This window comes from Phymastichus coffea, unplaced genomic scaffold, assembly GCF_024137745.1.
Source record: "Phymastichus coffea isolate CEN01 unplaced genomic scaffold, Cenicafe_Pcof_1.1 PCOF00046, whole genome shotgun sequence".
In the NCBI taxonomy this organism is placed as follows: Eukaryota; Metazoa; Arthropoda; class Insecta; order Hymenoptera; family Eulophidae; genus Phymastichus; species Phymastichus coffea.
Window position 1 is genome coordinate 1,204,375 of NW_026706857.1, and position 19,577 is coordinate 1,223,951.

The 19,577-nt window shown below is 40.0% G+C and overlaps 1 long non-coding RNA gene across 1 annotated transcript; it reads right to left on the reverse strand.

The window, feature by feature from the left end:
• Positions 1-1,795: 1,795 nt before the first annotated feature.
• LOC131664935 (uncharacterized) lies at positions 1,796-16,444 on the reverse strand. The gene is made up of 3 exons (XR_009301983.1): positions 16,121-16,444; positions 3,681-3,752; positions 1,796-2,096 (listed from the first exon to the last, which is right to left on the reverse strand). It is a non-coding gene; the product is annotated as an uncharacterized LOC131664935 (long non-coding RNA).
• Between the last annotated feature and the right edge of the window lie 3,133 nt (positions 16,445-19,577).

The window sequence follows — 19,577 nt, forward strand, 5'->3', positions numbered from 1 at the left end:
TTAAATTTAGAGCAATTTATAGAAAACCCTTCGCAAAGAAATTGTTAGGTCTAAACAAGTAATATAAAAACTGTATGTAAATTTCTAGTTAAAGATGTGAAATAGGTAATATTCATTTTATAATTGTGAGAAAAAGATCTTGAAAATATCGATACTAAAATGTGGGTTTTTTGGATTTGCAGAAAGTCTTTTGTCCGGCGCAGTACGTCAGCAGCCATCCATGAAAGCTTTCGACATGAGAGGCAGTGGAGCAGGTAGAAGCCGGCGTGTCGAGGCAAAAAGTGATCGGACTTGGCAGTGCAGGAGATGGATGATGGACGTGCCCTGCGGGCATTTCAAATAAAACTGAAGTGAGCTAGAGAGAGAGAGAGAGAGAGAGAGAGAGAGGAGAGTCGACTTGGGTTGGATGGGTGCTACGGAAGGGGGAGTACGCGGGGGGCGTAGCTATAGCAACTAAAAGGCGAACATGAAAGCTAAGGGGCCAATGCACCCAGCAGCCAGGAGAGCGCCCGCCCGGACGAAATCTGCACTGCTAAACCAGCATCCATTCCTCATCGGTCCTTCGGAATCTCGACATCACTGCGCGAGGTTCAACGCACTTCGAGCCACGTCGCTCGTCCTCGATTTTCGACTGCCAAGGGTCAGAGATAATTGTCTGCACGAGGCAGGCAGGCAGCCTTCGAGGCGCGCGCGATGCCCGAACTGCATTTTCGATGAACCGTAAGGGAATTACTGCCTGCGAAGATTGCTATTGCGCCGTCGCTGTGCTACTCGTGTACCTCACTGCTTTTCGGATGCGGCCCAACGTGCATTCGTTACGATCAATTCCGAGCTTATTTTGCTTCACGGCTCCGTCTTATTTATTTATTTTTGATCTGGCATGTGTAATAACAATATTAAATTATCACACTAATTTTTATTTAAACTTCGGTAATTTTAAATTGGCTGATAAAAATATTATATCTTTTCAAAATAAAGAAGAATGAACTTCTCTTCAACACATTAATTAATCAATATTACTGTTAATTATTTCTCTCTCTTGCAATCTTTGTTGAATGTTTGTAAATATTTCACGGCATGCAGTGGGGTTGATATGCGGTCAAAGTATTTGACTTCACCATTGAAAGAAAACTATATATAATATCAATGAAAAGTAAATTTTTAATATATAACTTCACTGTATCATTAGTACTATATCACTTATTAATTTGATTCATTTAATACGGAAGAAATATGCTCAAATTACTATTAAGTAATAAAGTAGAGACACAAAACTTCAAGGACAAGGTTTATAAAAATTAAACAGATTAAAAACTTACTAAAAATTAAACGAATTGAAGTGGTTATCCGATAACTAAGTTTTCAAATAAATTATACCAGTTTTAATAATATTTTTGTAAAATATTCATCGTGTGTACTTCTGCAGAAAGAAAAAAGGGCACAATGACAGCTTTATTTTATGATATATCGAAAAATGATAATAGAATATGTCACTATTATAATAGTGAGAAAACTATTTATGACATTTCTATGAGTTTTTTATCAATTGCCATCTATTTTTTTCAATTAAAAATATAAAAAAATCTTTGTACACGTTTACACTCATATTCTTTTTTGATATATAAGTAGTAATTGTGTTATTAAGAAATAAGGAAGAATCAAGATAGTACAGAACTGTATACAAAAAAAAATGGAAATTTTATAAATAATTATTTTATTACGTATGCAAGTATAAAAGTATATACATTGTTTATGAAAAATATTCTGTAGTATACGAAATAACGTACTCTTTCGCTACTGATGGTCGGTCGCAACAGAAAAATGAGAAAAGTTGAAATGTTGACAGAACGCAGAGCGCACGCCAGCATTGTAAAGGGAAGCTTAAACAGCTCCACGTGAAAAAAAGTTTGATGGCTCGAAGGAGTCAGCTGCATTGAGATCTAGAGCCTTTCGACGTCAGCGCATTGTCAATGGAAGCGGAAAGCTATCGAAGCGGCGGAAGTGGTGCGGTTTGCCATCTGGTGGTCCGTTTGCGTATCACCTGTTCGGATCTGGGATGCAGGGCGCTGCAGTTTTCTGCGGTCGATAGCCTATCCCTAGAACCGTCTTCCCTTGAGTGCATCACTTATCAACCTTCAATCGAACCTTATAAATAAACAATTACGCTGCGTTCCTACCTCGGTCTCGGCTTACTAACCATCGACCAGGCGCGATCAGAGCCAATAAATCTAGACTCGATCACTGCACGCCAGTTATGCTCGCACTTTTCTCTTTTGTAATTGGCGTTGAATTTATTCACCAAGCGAGCGTGTAATATCCGCGCGCCGATCGCATCCCGCCCTGCAGCTGCCTACCTTACCGGTTCAGCGTCGCCTCTGAATCAGGGACGTACGCGCGCTCCCTCGCGCGCGAGCACCCTTAGCAATTTTCGTTCAGCACGTGATGCCTAATAACATCGCACCCTGCCGCGCGCAAATTGTTTATGGCGCAGGCGATTTGCCCGACACCGCTACGCGTTCATTGGCCGCGCGAGAAAATTCTTAGTTCGACGCGCGCGCGTTCATTATTTTCCTGTAAAAGCAGCGCGCACGCACGCGGATCGACAACGCGTTCCGATATAACAGCAAAAACTCGTCGAATACTCATCGCTAGAACATAAAAACAATTACGCCGAGACAGGAAATTTATAAAAGGAAAAGGAATAGCCAGGATAAGGCTTCCTCTACAAGGCACCGAAATGTCCGATTATTCTTCCGGGATAAGTGTGATTTCTTGAAATAATCAAAGTGTTAGTAACAACTTAAGTAGCTGCTAATAAAAATTTGTCAATTTATTTCTAAACTTTGTTGGCAGAATATTTTTGTGTCGCTATTTGTCGCTACTATAGTCAAATTTTGAAATTGAAAAAGCATATTTCTGAAGATGATAAATAACTTTGTACTATTTGAGTATTAAGAATAAAATATTACTTAGTGGCAGCACGCGAGCATCGCCAAAAAAAGAAAGAAATTAAACGATACATAATATTCTCGAATAATCAGCATCAATTAATTCCTTTCATAAACTTTATATGGTAGCTCGATTCGTGCATTACAAAAACGAGTGCGGATAAAGAAATGACGCAACGGAAGAAAAAAAGGAGCACGTAAGTATATTATATACGTCGATATACGTGGCGGAAGGTGCGAACAAGCAAACAGGCATAAAAGTCAGATCAACATATTTACGAATGCGATAACTGCTGTTAGCTGTACAGCGCGACCCTTCGACGATTCGCTCGCGCGAGAATTGATTGTCGGTCAGAGAAGGGGTGGCGGAGAAAAAAATAAAACGGATAGTAAATTACAAATATGAGAATAATAATGGACCTGGTGAAGTTCTAGGCTTCACCACCGCGGATGTTTTTTTGAGTGGCAGGTATAGGCGTAAGCAAACAAGTATCGATGCATCTAAATTGAAACATAAAATGAAACGAATGAGGCTATAAATAGTTTGGGGCTAATAGTAGGGTAAGGATAAGCGGCCATAACGCTTCACGCTTTCGCAAGAATTTTATTGCAGCGGCTAAGCTGCGCTATGTTTTGCAGGCTGAATGGTAAAAATACCTATATACGGACGAGACGCGTCGGAAGAGTCAGCCGAACGCATGCGTATCCAAATCAAAAGTATCTTTTTCTTACCTCTTTTCACGATACTCTATCATCACTCTGTGTCTAGCAGACTTTTCCGGTATAAACTTCAATCCATAATAACTGCAACAAACATAAGTAATATTTCGTTAGAAGAATTTCTAATTGATATTTTTATACTATATACAATAACAGATGATTGAAACTTCCATCGACGTTTCAAATCAATTTTTATTAACAATTAATAGATTCTACATGGCTTGACGAATATTCAGTGGTTCACAAGTGAATTCTAAACTGGTGTAAGACTGTTCAAACTAATTTTTTTCGTGTAATATTATTTATAATGCAACGTACGTTCTGATTTTTTCGTACGTTTCTATGCCATTGGTAAATTTGGCTAGCAGCGTTCAGCAAAATGATTGGTAAGAGCTTATTGTAAAGTATCGTAAATCATCCTAATTTAGAGTTGGTTACATTAAAAGCAGTAATAGCCGCATCAAGTATTCAAAACAAGCAATAAAGCATAATATACGAGTGGAAGTACGCGCCGAATTCATACGTGAGATAATCAGTCGTGAGTCAAAAACAATTTGTTTTATAAGTCCCGAGACAACAGCTGCTAATTCATCGTAACTTTAAAGTAATTTAATTATGGGTATATAGTCACAAAGGCACGACTCCAAAATAAGTGCGCGAGAGGAAAGAGGGACGACGGGAGGGAGGGAGGAAGAGAGAGAGAGAGAAGTCAAGGAAAAAGTGGCTTGCCGATAGCGCCTGAAGATCATTACGCAAGTTTTATCGCACATGAACTTTCCGAATGCGCCCATTATCGATACTTTGTACAAATGCGCTGCTATTTCAACGGGTTCCAAGCACGAATAAAGCGATCAATTCATTCGTCACAAACGATTTTCTGTTCGTTATATACGCCAACACTGAGAGCTCTTTGTGTAAGAAAATTACGAGAAAGTCGACGAGCCATGGGAAGGGACGAAAAAAAAATGAACTGAACAAGATTCATTTTGCCGCGAGAGAGCCGCATGCAAAGATAAAGTTGAGTTCACATACGACACAGATATTTTTAAACGAATATGATTAGGCCACGAGACTGCTGATATCAATGTCCGCTGGCTTGAACTTTTGAATTAATTGATTTATAAAGTCGAGCCGGTCGACAGATATCACGAGATTTATTTCTTTTGTCAAAGTGAATTAAATTCTTCAAATGTCACGTGTCCACGTGTTTTGGATGAATACTGATGAATGATTCTCTTACATTGATAGATAAATGAATGTCCTGAGTATGATATACTACAAATTATTATTTAATAAATTTATGATGATAATTTTAATGTAATGCTACAGGAAAAAAGCAATTTAATTTACAATCTTGAAATAACAAGCAAATAAACTTAATCGATATTATATACGATTTTTAACTTTAACAATTGTAGGGTGTATTTTCCGTCTGTTGGTAAAATCTTAATGCGACTTTTAAAAATATTAAAAATTACAGTCAGAAACGTGTAATACATCTCGTAAAACCCAAATTTATGCAAGAGAAGAAATTTATGCACTTGAAAATTAAATATTTGTATAAAAGTGCAATAAAGTAGGCGATTCTAGAAAAACCACGAAAGCCATAGTTGGAAAAGTCAACAGTTATTATCTCGTGCAATAACATCAAAAGATATAAGCCACGTGCAACGTAGCTTGAAGTGCGCGCGTCGACTTGATTAAAATTCTTATGCAACAATGGCCGTAAAGTCGGTAAGCCATAAATCGGAGTAGGTTGCGCATATACGTTGCAGCGCGAGGAGTATGGAGTGTAACAAAAACGAGGAAATGCACTGTAGCCAGTATTTAAGTAAGCGTATAAGCTGCACGGACTTAGCACGCACGAGGACTCGCTGTGCTCTCCCATGGCTGCATCATCAGAGATAGCCGCCGCTCGGCTAATGCCAGAGCTTGCGCTTTGAGCGTATAGGGGATGCGTTACACGACATGGATTTGCAATTCAAACGCTACGCTGTAATACATATAAATCCCGAAAGCAGGAACCAACCGAGGTAAGAGAAAGAGATCGCTTTGCGTTACTATAGCCGCAGCTCTGCCAGAGATCAAGAGGGAGCGCGAGAACGCTCTTCTTCTATATGTCGTAAATTTCGATGTTTTCTCGATTGGGCTCTCTCTCTCTCTCTCTCTCTCTCTCTCTCTCTGCTCGAGAGAACGAATAACGAGGTCATTGTTTTCACGAGACCCTCTCTGGCGAGAGAGCTGCAGCTGCGCGTCTATATGCGCCAAAAGAAGCCACCAAGCTGAACAACAACTGCATGCGAGGGAAAGAAAAAGTGCATTGTTGTTGTTTCTGCTTCCTTACTGATACTAATCCGTCGCTTGCGTGAGCACATATTCCTTCGTGGTCGGCGTGACCAGTCCAACGGCCATGTTGCGCCTTTGATTCTAGGTATTTTAGCTACAACTTGTGTGGGAATAATTTTTCAATTGGGCAGTTTTATTTTACAAATATTGACATTTCTTTTCGAGTTCAATTTATATATTAAATTTATTGAGTTATTAAAAAACTAAATGTCACTTAATATTCTTTAGAATTTAGACTAGCTTTTTCCTAAAATTATGATTTAAAGAAAACTAAAGGACGACAACAAAATAAACTATCATTAAGCTAACAAACATGCATAGTTCTTCGTACAAGAAAATATAAAAAACATTTGATTGAAAGTGTCTGAAGTTTTTGAAAGTTATCTTTCTGCGGTATTAAAGAAATTTTTTTAACAGATATAATTTATCTTTAGATACAAATATAAACTATTTTGTTCTACTAAAACGATTATTCACATAAATAACAACTAATTATTTGTCAGATTTTATAACTCAGAAATGGAAAAATATAAAATAGACAAGAGAACCCAAAATCCAAAGTAAAAATAATCTACCTAAATATTTTATGTATTCTCTAACGTTTACGGCTCCAATAAAAAATGAAACATATTTCAATTGAATCGCATATGGACTCTATGAAACAGCCATTAATGCGAATTAGTTCTCGCCATAACAGGCACATTAGTTCCCGTACTCGCTTGCTCGCTCGCTCACCATATTGCCCGGACCGGAAAAATTCGAAAACTCAATAACTCTAAAAACTGGCTCACATAGGTATAATCCAGACAACGCTAATCTTATAACAGACTTCCAGGCGACTCTATTTCATCGAAATAAAAGGATGAACCTTCCTCCTGTAGGGGTTTGCGTGTTAACGAACGACTCGCACTCGCGCATCAGAGAGACGAGTAATTAGAGCATTTGTTCCGTCTACTAACCAACCAACCAGCTGGTTTGACAATAATTCAAGCCTGAATGATGCAAAAAAGGAGGAGAGGGGCAGTTGAACATTTTTTTTGTCGAAAGATGACCTATCCCTGCAGCACAATGGAAATGAAGAATGTCTTTATTAGACATAAGGGTAGTAGCAGCTCAAATTCAGGCTTCCCATGGCTTTCTTCGAGGATATAACATACGAGTGATGGGAGTGACCTCAGGCGGAGAGATATGTACCCTTTGCGATGATCAGCAGGAGACTTTCTTATTTTTTTTTTTTCGTTTTTTTTTTCTTCGGTTTCTTTTTCTTCGTAGGAAAGGCGAGCTTTTTTTTTATTTATCTCTTTCGTGGTAGCTCCTATCTTGGGCACAGCAGTCAAGGTCAAGGCTGCTTTTCTCAGAGAGAGAAAGAGAGAGAGAGAGAAGAGACGAGGCTCAACGCATATTCCTCCATCGTCACTCCACTCACGTTTCTTGATGCGGCAAAGAGAAACACGATACTGGAATTTATCCAGAGAAGCCTCTTGCTCAAGTTTGGATTTATCAATGCAACCGACGGACACCAACATGTCCGCACCGAGCCTTTTAATAGAAATAAACGGCCAACTAAAGCACAGCAAGTATCTTGATAATGGAAAGTGTAGATGGTTGCAGGGTTGCAAGTGTGCGCGATGAATAATGGATGCTACGCGAGTCTGTAAGGTTCAGCGTGATACTTAGCAAATTGCGGCTGTCCAATTGCCGTGGCTTTTTTTTTTCCCGCGATCGACTGCATACATCGCGCTGCGGCTGGACTAATTCGAAACGAGTGCAGACTGCAAGCGCGTAGGCGATCGATCGACACTTCTTTGATCTAAAAATTGAGTAAGTATAAATTTGAATTTTATCGCTAAGCATTAGCGGAAATACATATAGGAGCGCGCAATAAAAGCGCGCTGCAGAGCGCATAGCAATGAATCCTGGCAAACGGATTTATTGCACGCGAGAATAAAAGCCGTAATTACAATTTATATTCATTTACTCGATACAACGACGCGCACGTACGATTCTCGCCGGCCGACATAGTTGAAACTCTCGCTTCTCATATTTCCGATTTATTCGCGCCGCGCGCCTTAACACTTCGCGCGCGAGAGTACGGAGAATTTCTTCCTTTCGATGCGATACAAGCCAGCCGCAGATCAATAATCATAAATCCTACCTGGCCAATAAATCGTCACGTACACACGTGGTGGGCTCTGAGCAAATAAATTGTTCGCTTATCAGTAGCCTTTTCTCGCTCGCGAGCGCGAGAACTCGAGAGGCCCAGGTATACGTAAGGCGGCGAGGCGTCTCGTGAATCACCTCGACGTCCGGGAGAAAGCTTTTAAGAAGCAAAATAAAAAAACAAAAAAAAAAGAAGAAGAAAAGAATCTTTCGATGGATCAAATAAAATTTCTTGTATAAAAAGACGCGTGTCTTTGGTGTGAATCACGCGTAAGGCAAACAACAGTCTTAATTTATGAGAGGTGCCGTTAACATTATTTTTGACATTGCGCTTTGGGACTTTCACAGAGGGTGTCTTTCTTATTCAACTTATCCGATGAAAATTACAACCGTTTCGTAGTGTACGATGTCGCATCTGACGTAGCCCTTAAAATAGTTTAAATATGAGCGATGATTAGTATGAGCTATTTCAAGCAGAGTAGTGCTCGCAAGAATCTCGTATGCCTCGAATAAATTGGCACAATTTTCGCAATTCTTCGCCATGAAATTGCTGCGCAACTGCACTCACCTCGCCTAATAATAAAGGCCCCCGCAATCCGCACGCAGCGAGATCTTGAATGCGTGGAAGATGAAACGTTAGCATGCCGTTAATTGCGAAAAAGGGTGCATCTTTGGCGTGTATCGTATAACGCAATGAGAAAAAGAAAAATTCTCAATTCTCTCTGGGTGATAGCCGCGCAGCATCGCGCGCCCACAATGGCCATAGCCGTTCTCCCATTCGTCGCGCGCTTGCCCAGGTGGGCGGAGTTTCTCCTCTCTTACCTGCGTCGATTCTCGCAGCCCGATCAAAAACTCGCTCTCCTTCGTCGTTCCGCTGACGCTCGCTCCATCTCCACACGAAAATACACGTATGAAATATATGCCAGCGAGGAGAAAAATTAACTTATCTTAATGTACGCAAGGCTCATTCAAATGACACTTAGCCGGTGCGCGGGGGCCACGGGAGTGGCCGAGAAAAAAAAATTTCATATTCCATTCGCACCCGCGTCCGAGCATTATGCCAAGTCAAAGTATCTTTCTAAAAAAGATAAGCTTCCGACTGGCCGACGAGAATTTAAATTCTCCGGGACTCCCTTCTATGACGAATGAGCCAAAGTCTGGTCGGCGTCCGTACGCGTGTCGAGCGATCTCGCCGCGAGATGAAAAGAGCCGGGGAATCGAAGGATCGATCGAGAACGAGACAATCTCGGGGAAAGCTTTTAACGAGCTGCCCCTTTCTTCGTTCTCTCTCGACCTACTACTTGCGCCGACACGCAAGGTGCGCACGCCCCTCTGCACCCTTGCTCCGCTCACTCGCTTTAGCCAATAAGTAACATCTACTTGAATTATGCGACTATCTTATCGGAACTCGCGAGCTCACTTACATCGTCGTGTAGTAGTGCTGTATTTATGTTGCTGACCATGAGCGCGCGTGTACGTCGCGGGCAGCAACGGTTCAGCGACCGACCGCCGCCCTTGTACACGCTAGATTTACGATTCTGCTTCGCGAGGTCTAATCAATTCCAAAGTTGCGCGTCGCTTGCGCGTCAATCTGGTTTAGCTAACTTCGCCAGGCTTCAGTTTGCCGCAGAGTCGCCGAAACCAGCTGTGCAGGTAAATGCGCCGATTTTCAAACTCGTTCAATGGACAAATCTGAGCCGACCACCGTGAAGGCGGCACGCGTCACAATATTTGCGGCTAAAACGTCAGCGGGAGACGCGTAGGCCGCAAGCCATCTCACGGTGAATGCGATCCCTGCCTAATTTCCCTAAATTGACTATGCAAATCGGTACTATTAGCACCTTCCTTATTGCGGTGGCTCAGGGCTTCACTGCTTTGGCTGACAATGGCTATAATGACCGTTAGGCGCTCTCTCGGCATGACATTTCAGCCTCCAACTGTCTCAAAACATCTTGACCGTCTTCTGAGCGAACTGCGCTACTGCAACTGTTTCTTTATTGGCGTACGAGTTATTTTTAATACTTTTTTTGTTTAACTGGTTGCGAATTTCTCTTTGTTTACACTGCTCAACTGCAATTCTGATTCTTGCACATTTCTTTGCAATAAAATTATGTGTAATTCCCATGCATAACATGTTGAAGTATATCAAAGACAACGCTCGTTAAACTAAAATTTATGACCTCGTTGATTTATGATTGTTGACCTAAGATCGTTAACATTTATGATTCGTAGTGTTGGACGAGTCGTTTTGCAATGTTAAGGCATTTATGACATTTTTAATGACAAACTGGTAGCTCTCGTGCAAGCTGAAAAATCATATGTAAACAAGTTCCCGCGGTCTTCGCATTATCCTATTTTCACCATGTCGTTATAACGAGCAATTCCTATTCAAAATTAGTTTCAAAAAGCTATTCAGGAGCTCGTTACAAATCGTGACTGCGGCGGCGTAAGATACATCTCGAAAGGCAAACTTAGAAAGAAAAAATTTTGAATTCGCGAAAAAAGGGGAAAGAAAAAAAAAAAAAAAAGAAAAGAGAAGAACGAGAGCGCTCGTTGTATGCAATTATTTTTGCTTGGTCTCGCGTTGGCGCGCGCATATATACCTGCTTAATGCAGGTACGTGGTGCGCACATTAACGACACTGTGCATGCGATAACCCATGTGGCCGCGTATTATACGTTAACAAGCCGAAGCTCGCCGTTTTAGATCGCCGCGAGATAGCACACACGCGCATATCATTATAAAGGCCGCAAGCGCGCGCGGCTCCGCTCGCGGAAATCGCCAAGAGTCAACTCGAATAATTTGAACAAGAATAACGTTCTTCGTTTATTATAAGGCTGATCTTATATCAAAATAAAGAAAGGATGGATTTTTACATGGTAACCTATTTTCTATGCGCGATTCAGTTTCCTTGGTTCGCGAGCTTCACTTCTACGCTATTTTTCCTTTTCACTTCTTCCACATACTTCGAGCGTTCAATTTGAATATGTCAGTATTGTTGAGTGAGAGTCTTTTAAGGCCCTTTGTTGTTCGTAATCAGGTGGATGGGAACATTTAAAACACACGCTCGCACATTTACGCAATCATACGTACCATTCGACCGAACAAAATTCATCCTTTCTCAAATATAAATGAATTGCAAAGAGGCCGACCGCGCAATGCGATTTATGTGGTAAAATGAGCTCGGGTTCTATATGATTTTAATCTAATACCATTGAAATCCAGTGTCGAGATAGCCTCATAAGTGTGCTAATTTTTCAAGCTGATTTACTATCTACGTGAATGCTTAAGAAAAGTGTTTTGAAACAGAGAAATATGTTATATGATTGACGACATATCTCTTACCTCTACCGTAATCTTTAAGGAAAATATGCATCTGTCTTTCTAGTTGGAGTGGGCATTATTCAAGATATAGCATGATAGCAGCAGAGATATAACTACTACAATGCCAGCGTCACAAAAATCATTAGAAAGTGAGTGAGACTGCAGCAAAGTTACATAACTAAATTCAGTACCTTCCACAATATTGAAAAGAAATGGTTAAAATGTAATTCTTCTATGAACTATGGTGGAACGCGATTCGCACCTAAATAAAACAATCTAAAATCTCAAAGGTATAACTCGCAGACGATAAATACACAATCGAAGCAAGCCACTGCAACTTCTCACCCGCAGCAACAGCAGCAGCAGTAAGCGAAGTTGAGGAGCGGAACCTGCACATGCAAGCAGTACGAAAAAGCCTGATTTATCGCGCGCTTCGTAATAACTTCGCGAGTCCCCCACCCCTCTTTCTCTCTTTCAAGCGCGCTACATGTACAAGATAAATAAGCCCAAAGTCCGCAAGCAAGCTTTAAATACCCGTAAATCCTCGAAGCAATCAGACAATAACAAGCCGATGTATATGCAATTTTTCCCGTGTGTTGCTGATAAAACTTACCTTCCTCTCTGTGCCACTTATGCAAGAGAGGTAACTTCGTTATTACTTTCGAGAACGATTGTTCGCCGGTTGTTTCTTTTGTGATTGTTGATGGGGTGCCAGAAAAATTATTACGCCTGCAGAGAATAAGTCGGGGATTCACGCGCTCAAACGCAGCCGGCGTTTTATCGCGATGAAACGGCTTGGAGATTAAAAAATGCACAAACGTCATTGCGAAATTTAATTTATAGACTGATGAATTATCACTCTTTTCTCGCATCCCGCGATCCGTTCTATCGACAAGTCTAAAATGAACGAGCTAAATTATCGCTCGAAAAATTCTCGTTCAAGAAATTGAATATTTTACAAAAGAAGTATTCAAAGAATCACGTTAGAAACTCGTAAGACCTACATCTTTAGAAGCAGAACAAGTACGAAGCGATTTCTCGAGTCTTACATTCCCGTTGTGAAAAAAGTTTGGAAAAATGTAATTGTTTCTGCAATTTGAAAATATAATAGTGGACCATAGTCAAATTATGTCCATTTATTAGCCTCAGATTTTTTGCCTGCAATTTTATAATTTATCCCATGATTTGGATTTGCCATTCCCTTGAGATAAGAAGAAGTGAATAAAAGCAGCCATAAAAATCAATAATATTCGTGCTACTGTAAGCAAGCGACAGAGCGTTCAAGAGAATCGACCATCTTCTTGACCCGGCAGGGAGAGTCGGAGCACGGCAGCGTAGCAGCGGCAGCGCGAGCGACAGCGGCAGGGCCTCGTACGATAGAACGGATACGTGGGCAGCTTTAGCTCGCTCTCGGCGTTTCATCAAGTGAATTCATCGTCGTTGGCTTCGCGTAGAGGCGAGAGAAAGAGAGAAAAAGGCTCTCTCTCTCTCTCTCTCTCTCTCTCTCTCTCTCTCTCTCTCTCTCTCTGTCTCGTTGATCTTGGGGAATGTGCACCGCGAGGAGGAGGCAAAAGGCAGCTCGTACCGTAAAAACACGTTCCACTCTTCTTTATCTCTATCTCTCTCTCTCTCTCTCTCCTTTTCTGTGCTGCATTTTTTCTCGTTCATTGTGTGCTGCTCGCGCGTCCACCTGATTAATATCCAGATTCCCCGCGCGAGATAGTTCTTGTTTGGATGAAGCAATTCCAGCCTGCCTTTTTCTGCGAGAATTCCGCGCACCAAAGAGATTTTCTTTCTTGAGAGAGAGAGAGAGAGAGAGAGAGAGAGAGAGAGAGAGAGAGAGAGAGAGAGAGAGAGAGAGAGAGAGAGAGAGAGAGAGAGAGAGAGGAGAGAGAGAGAGAGAGAGAGAGAGAGAGAGAGAGAGAGAGAGAGAGAGAGAGAGAGAGAGAAAGAGCGAGGGAGAGAGAGAAAGAGAAAAAGAGAGAAGTTGTAAAGTGAGCTCACGACAACCGACATGTGGAATCACTTTAGACTTTCCTTTTTTGCTGCTGTGCTCAGCTTTGTTGTCTAGCCTAGAAGGGATTATGTGCATTGATTCTTTTTTCTCCTTCAAGAGGCAAGGAGACAACTCGCCAGAGATATCTTTACGAGCGAGAGCTGTATACGAAACATGAGATCTGCTTTGCACTTTCGTGAGCATCGCGGCTTACTCTTAATACATACATGTAATCTTTGCGAACATGAGAAACTTTTGTTTTGTATACCACAACTTGAAATGATTTATGCGGGTAGCTTAGACATAAAATACGAATAGTCATGGGTAGCACTGAAATCTGTTGCATGCAAATACACAATTTGCGTGAAATAAAAAATAGCAGTGCAAGAATATCTATATCGATTTCCTTACAAATATTTGTAGTATTAATTGTTCATTTTATTGAATACTCTTTCATGAAAAAATTGAAGATTTGTTATAAGTGCTTTTCTAATCCTATGGGAGCATGGAGCGGGTAAAAGGAGGAAGGTAAAGACTGTGTATAAAGTATTGATTTTCGCTTAAGTAAAATGTGAGTCACGATTGGCCGACGATCGGTCGACGATCGTTCTCACGCAACACATAATTGAGAACTATGAAATGAATTTTGCCATTTCTACTGAAAACGATCTTTTGAGAGAAAGAGAGAGACAGAGAGAGACAGAGAGAGAGAGAGAGACAGACAGAGACTGACAGCTAGACAGATATAGAATTGAAAGATAATACATTCTTTATGTTACTAAATTAATTCTACAAGTGAAAAAAACATTTAGATTCGAATTGATTTTTAAGTGGCTTATTCACATTTAAACAGATATTTTATGTCTTGTTTGAAAAAGATTATGCGTGTTCATTCAGAAAATTACGCAAAGGAAAGAGGTTTTAAGAAGTTTTTAACAAAAATGAAGATTAGATAAGATATTGGTCAATAATAAATCTCAAAAAAATCACAAAAATCACTATAAGAAAAAACCTTCGAAAGATTAGTAGTAGACAAATTCTTTTAGCATTATCTATCTTATAAAGTACATATTCGCAGATAATCTCGAAAAAAAAATATATATATATACATATATTCGCGTGAAATTATAAAAACCGGGCGAACGTATAAGAAAAATCATTGGCTTCCGAATAAACTTGTGGTAAAGTAAAAATGCTTGCATTTCCATAAATACGTCTCGGTTGCACGAAGCGTTTTTGTTGCCCTCCTCTCGCTCTCATCCACTCTTTTTCCGCTTCTATATCTCTCAACAAGTGGCGCGAAAGACAAGCGAACGCAAGCTGAGTTACGATCGACGCAGCGAGAAAGTTAAAAATGTATATCCCCTTCTCTTTTGGGAAAAAAAAATTGTCGCGAGCTTCTTCTTTGTCGGGGTCGGTGGAAGGGGAAGAAGCCGAGTACAATCGAAAGATCGAAAAAGAGAGAAAACGAGGGAACCGAATTTTTTTAGTTCTGTTAACGCGCGACAAAGGAATCGATATCGAGGAGCCAACAAATTTGGAAAGCCACTTAGCTCCGCGTAGGATTTACGTGGGATGGAAAGTTTACAACGCCATTTAATAGCCTTTTTGTCAGACTATTCGGCCAATATTTGCGCTTGTTTTCTCGCCTCTCAAAACACGCATTACGAACTCATGATGTTTCTGTTATATCAAACGACGTGGAAGCTTAACAGATCTTCAAATTAGTTCCAACAAATTTGTGAGTTGCAGACGCAAATGAGCTATTTTCAAAATAAAAAGCTCGTTTACTTGCTCGTTATAGCGTACTTCAAAGTATAAACTGAGTTGTAATTATACTAAATTATTCGCTCTTGCATTATTTAACAATCTGTTTTAAATAAATGTACCTGTTGATGTTTCGCGACGAATTATTTTACTGCGAGAGAACCCCGTTACAAATAACTTGTGTTCTTATCAGACTAACAATTTGACTTGGGAGTATAAGAGCAATTAATAAATGAGAATTAGCAAGTATCTGTAACTTTCACTCTAAACGCTTTTTATTAAATTTTAAGAGTTGAATCTTGGTTTTTGCAATAAAGAATTTTCGTCCGTGCACTTTTTTTCTTTTTTTTTTTAATTATTCAGTGTCACTAATCATTACAAAATACATCCATATTAATTTTATTATATCCAGAACCCAGAAAATTAAATCACTCTAGATCAGAATTCCAATCAAATTTAAAATAAAAGCATGAAATAACATTAATTATTAATGAATTTAACAAGATAATTTCAGAAAAGCCAATATTTTAAACATCAGCTTACCTATTCAGACTACCAAATTAGCGAGTATTTAATAATAATTTATTGAAAAAAATAGCAGCAAAGATATCATAAGGAACAAAAAAGATCGAGAATAAATCGTTAAAAATAAACCATCCAAATGACAGTCAGAAACAGCGATGAACAATGAGTGGTAAATCATTTCTGATGGAAAAATAAGACGTCGTAGCAACAACATGAAGAATCAATTCTCCACACGTATACGTACGCACATTCACACACGCTATCTTACACGCAGCCGCAGAGGGATCGCGCGGCCATCGTTCGCGCGCATCTTGATAAAAACTCTCTCTCTCACCTGAAGTGCGTGAAAGCACGTCAGCGATCCTGTTGCGGCAATCGCAGTCTCATCTGCCTCTGGCGGCCTTTATCTCGATGACGCTTGGCGAATCCTTCGAATCGGCGTAAAAATAAAATCCCGCTCGGCGAGCGATGCATCATCCAAGATGGCTGCATCCGTTGCTTTCGCAGGCCGTTGGGCGTGGCGCTGTCTCTCTCCTTTAGATTTTTCTCTTTTTGCCGCGCGCAGACGATCCCACGCGTACGTCATCGGAGCGCAACCAGTCGCCCGATAATTAATGAGTTTCGCGATTTTACGCGCACGCACTTTTTCGACGCGAAAGCAACGACGACGTGGACGTATGAGCTTGGAGGTAGCCATCTTGCTCTGCCGCCACTGCTGCCGCGGCTTATTTCTCCCCTTTTGCCCCTGCGCGCATTCTCCACGGTCCATCTGCCTTGGCTGTGTGTGTGTCGATGCCTCCCTCGTGCGCGCGCGGCTTAGTGTGCGTGTGCTCGTGATGCTATGCCGAGCGTGTGTGCCCTTCGAGCCGTGCGGATGATGGCGTGATAAATCTAGAAGAAGGCTTTTTTTCTAATTTCTCTTTATCTTGATTGATTGATTGATTAGTTGCCGTATCCTCTTCTTCATTTTTTATTACTACCTGCGATTAATTGTTTTTCGATCGTCATTCCATACCTCCTTCAAATTGCAATTTGCAATTGTTAATTTTATAATAATTTTCAGTAGCTTTTGTCATTTCTAACTGTAGAGTATTGGTAGATTGACGAGCGAGCAATTCAGAACAATGCAGTGTATAAAGGTTATTTCTAGAGCGGAGCTTTCACAAGGAGCTTAATACGCTTCAAGCGAGAAATCAATACGAAAGTGTTTTGCTGTGTCAGTGACCTACCCTTAAAATTGAGCCAAGAACAGCAATAATAGGCCACAGGCTATTTTTGTATCTTTACGCTCTTTCTAAGCGTTCACGTTTTATTTTTTTGAAAAATCGTATTTTTAAAACTGGCAGCTATGACGAATGATTTAAATATATTTTACATAATAAATTACTTATTTTAACGATAAAATATTTATCCAATTTAATTGATCCGAATAAAGTGATAAAGATCATCTTTAATTTGAAGTCATAATACGACATTATTTTATAATAATCTAGATGAACTATAATGTTTACAATTTATACCCATTATCATTACATTTGTGAACAAAAAAACTTTAGTCTTTTCTTAGCTTACAGAGGAATTTTTTCAGGAAACTGTAAGCAAAAAGTTATATACAAAATCAATAAAATTCAATCAACCGCGTAAATCGTCCATACTCACACAGTGATATATTCGAATTCTTTGGAAAGATTTTTATTATTATTTTATTATAAAAAAATATATACACCCCTAGTCTCTTATTTTTGAAAACAAAGCTGAGCGTGCGAAATTTTGGGTGAAGACATTCCAAGATTCCAAATCACCCAATGCCCCCTTCTCAATCTTCCCCTTTGCAATCCCCCACCACATTTACCCAAAAAGTTTGACGATTTGCTACCACGCACGCATCTAGTGCGTGAGCTTAACCGAGTCCGGATGCCGCTGTCTCTCTTTCTCTCTTCTCTCTTAACTGTGTACTCGAAAGATCAATCGGCGCGTCTCTAAAAAAGTATAACTATATACTCACTTGAGAAAAGCTAAAAATAAAGTGTGAACAACGATGACGTCTACACATACGTAGAGACAGAGTTGCTGCTGGGTTAAGAAGAGGCAGTGCCAAAGAGGTGGGGCAAGAGAGGGGAGCAAGAGAACTCTCGCGGCCATCTTGGCAACGTTAGCCGCGCATGCGTCGGTTGTTCCTTTTGACACGTGCCGCCGCCGCCGCCACCGCCGCCGCGCTACGCTGCATGGTTGCCACGAGAGAGAGAACTCGCGTGCTCCCCTCCCTTTTGGCATCGATGGCCGCGCTCTCTTCCCCGGTGAGGCTTCTTTCAATCGATTAATGCCTTTTTTACGATTGTTTACGCGATTATACTTATAATTTCAATTAACTCGATTGGCACTGGCTTCTTTTATAGACGAGCGCCGTCTGCATTTTAGTTTTTTTCCAAGCAGGTTTGTGTTGTTGTGTCATCATGTGAGACTTTATTGTTTGCTTGGATGAAATGCAACTTTTATGTAGTTTTGTGTTTATTTTGGTTCGAGACTAATATTTTGAAGTTATAAGCCCTGCTTAGGTATATGATTAATTATTTAATGATTATTTGCTATGTAATTCAAATGTCATCTGCTTATTATCAATTTTTAGAGAATATTTTGTACAATAATTGTTTATTTACGTATTATAGATTGAGTAATATTTATGAAAAAAGGAATGAAATTCTGAAACTGCACGTTAATAAATTTATCATTCAGTTTTAATTGTGTATAGTGATAAAGCTTGATGATTTCAAAACAATTCAGTGATAAAAATGAATTTTCATCAGACATGGTTACAGACATTATTTTTCACAATAATAAATCAACAAGTTTCTAATAAGTATCAATGTAGTTGTAAGAATTTAAGACACGTCTGTTGTCGTACACATTCATAAAATCGAATGGTTCTTGTTAACCTTGTCTGAAAATCTTGAAAAGCTACATTCGACGGCAACATTTTCAAGTGGAAGGAACTACGTAACAATTTGGAAGCGTAAAAATACACAATTAATTCAGTTATTACAATAAACATACAAACATTTCAAAAAAATGTACACTTCTAAAGATTAGGTAAGCTCTATATAATCATGACGTGAAGTAGGTAACGCATGTATGGTCACGAATTGAACTAAATCGAATTTGGTTGATCAGTTGGAAACACAGGACATTTGCAATAAGTACATTTCCGCTTTGGTTCCGCGCATGAGCCGCAATGCTGTCGGTCTGTATAACACGCATTATTTGTTATGCGTCAGATAGAACCATGGCACACGCGTACACACACCTCATGCACAATATAAGATTCAATTTATTCCGTCGCAAACAGGGCCACACTGAGTGAGAGGGTACGCGTCTTGTCAATCCCGGCGCCTCTACGTCTAACATATCGCTGATGAGCCCTACATCGGATAATTCGATACTCTCTCTCGAAATAATTAATAAATAATTGATTCCAGTGGTCTCCAATCGCGAAAATAAGTGCCAATCAATACACGTGTGAATGAGCTTAAAACTGGTATTTGGCTGCTTGCTTGAAAGATACGTGGACCACGTAGCGAAGCACGGAAAAAGAAAATGTAACGGTTAGTTCTTGGTAAATTTATAAGATGCTAAAAAAAGGTAAAAATATCATTTTAAAAGTAATATAAAAGATAAGATCGAGACACGTAACGAGACGATTTGGACGTCAAATGAATAGCCACGCGCGGGATCCCAAGAATGAGAGAAAGAAGCGACGATAACGGCCAAAGATATCGGCCTTAATTTTCAAGACG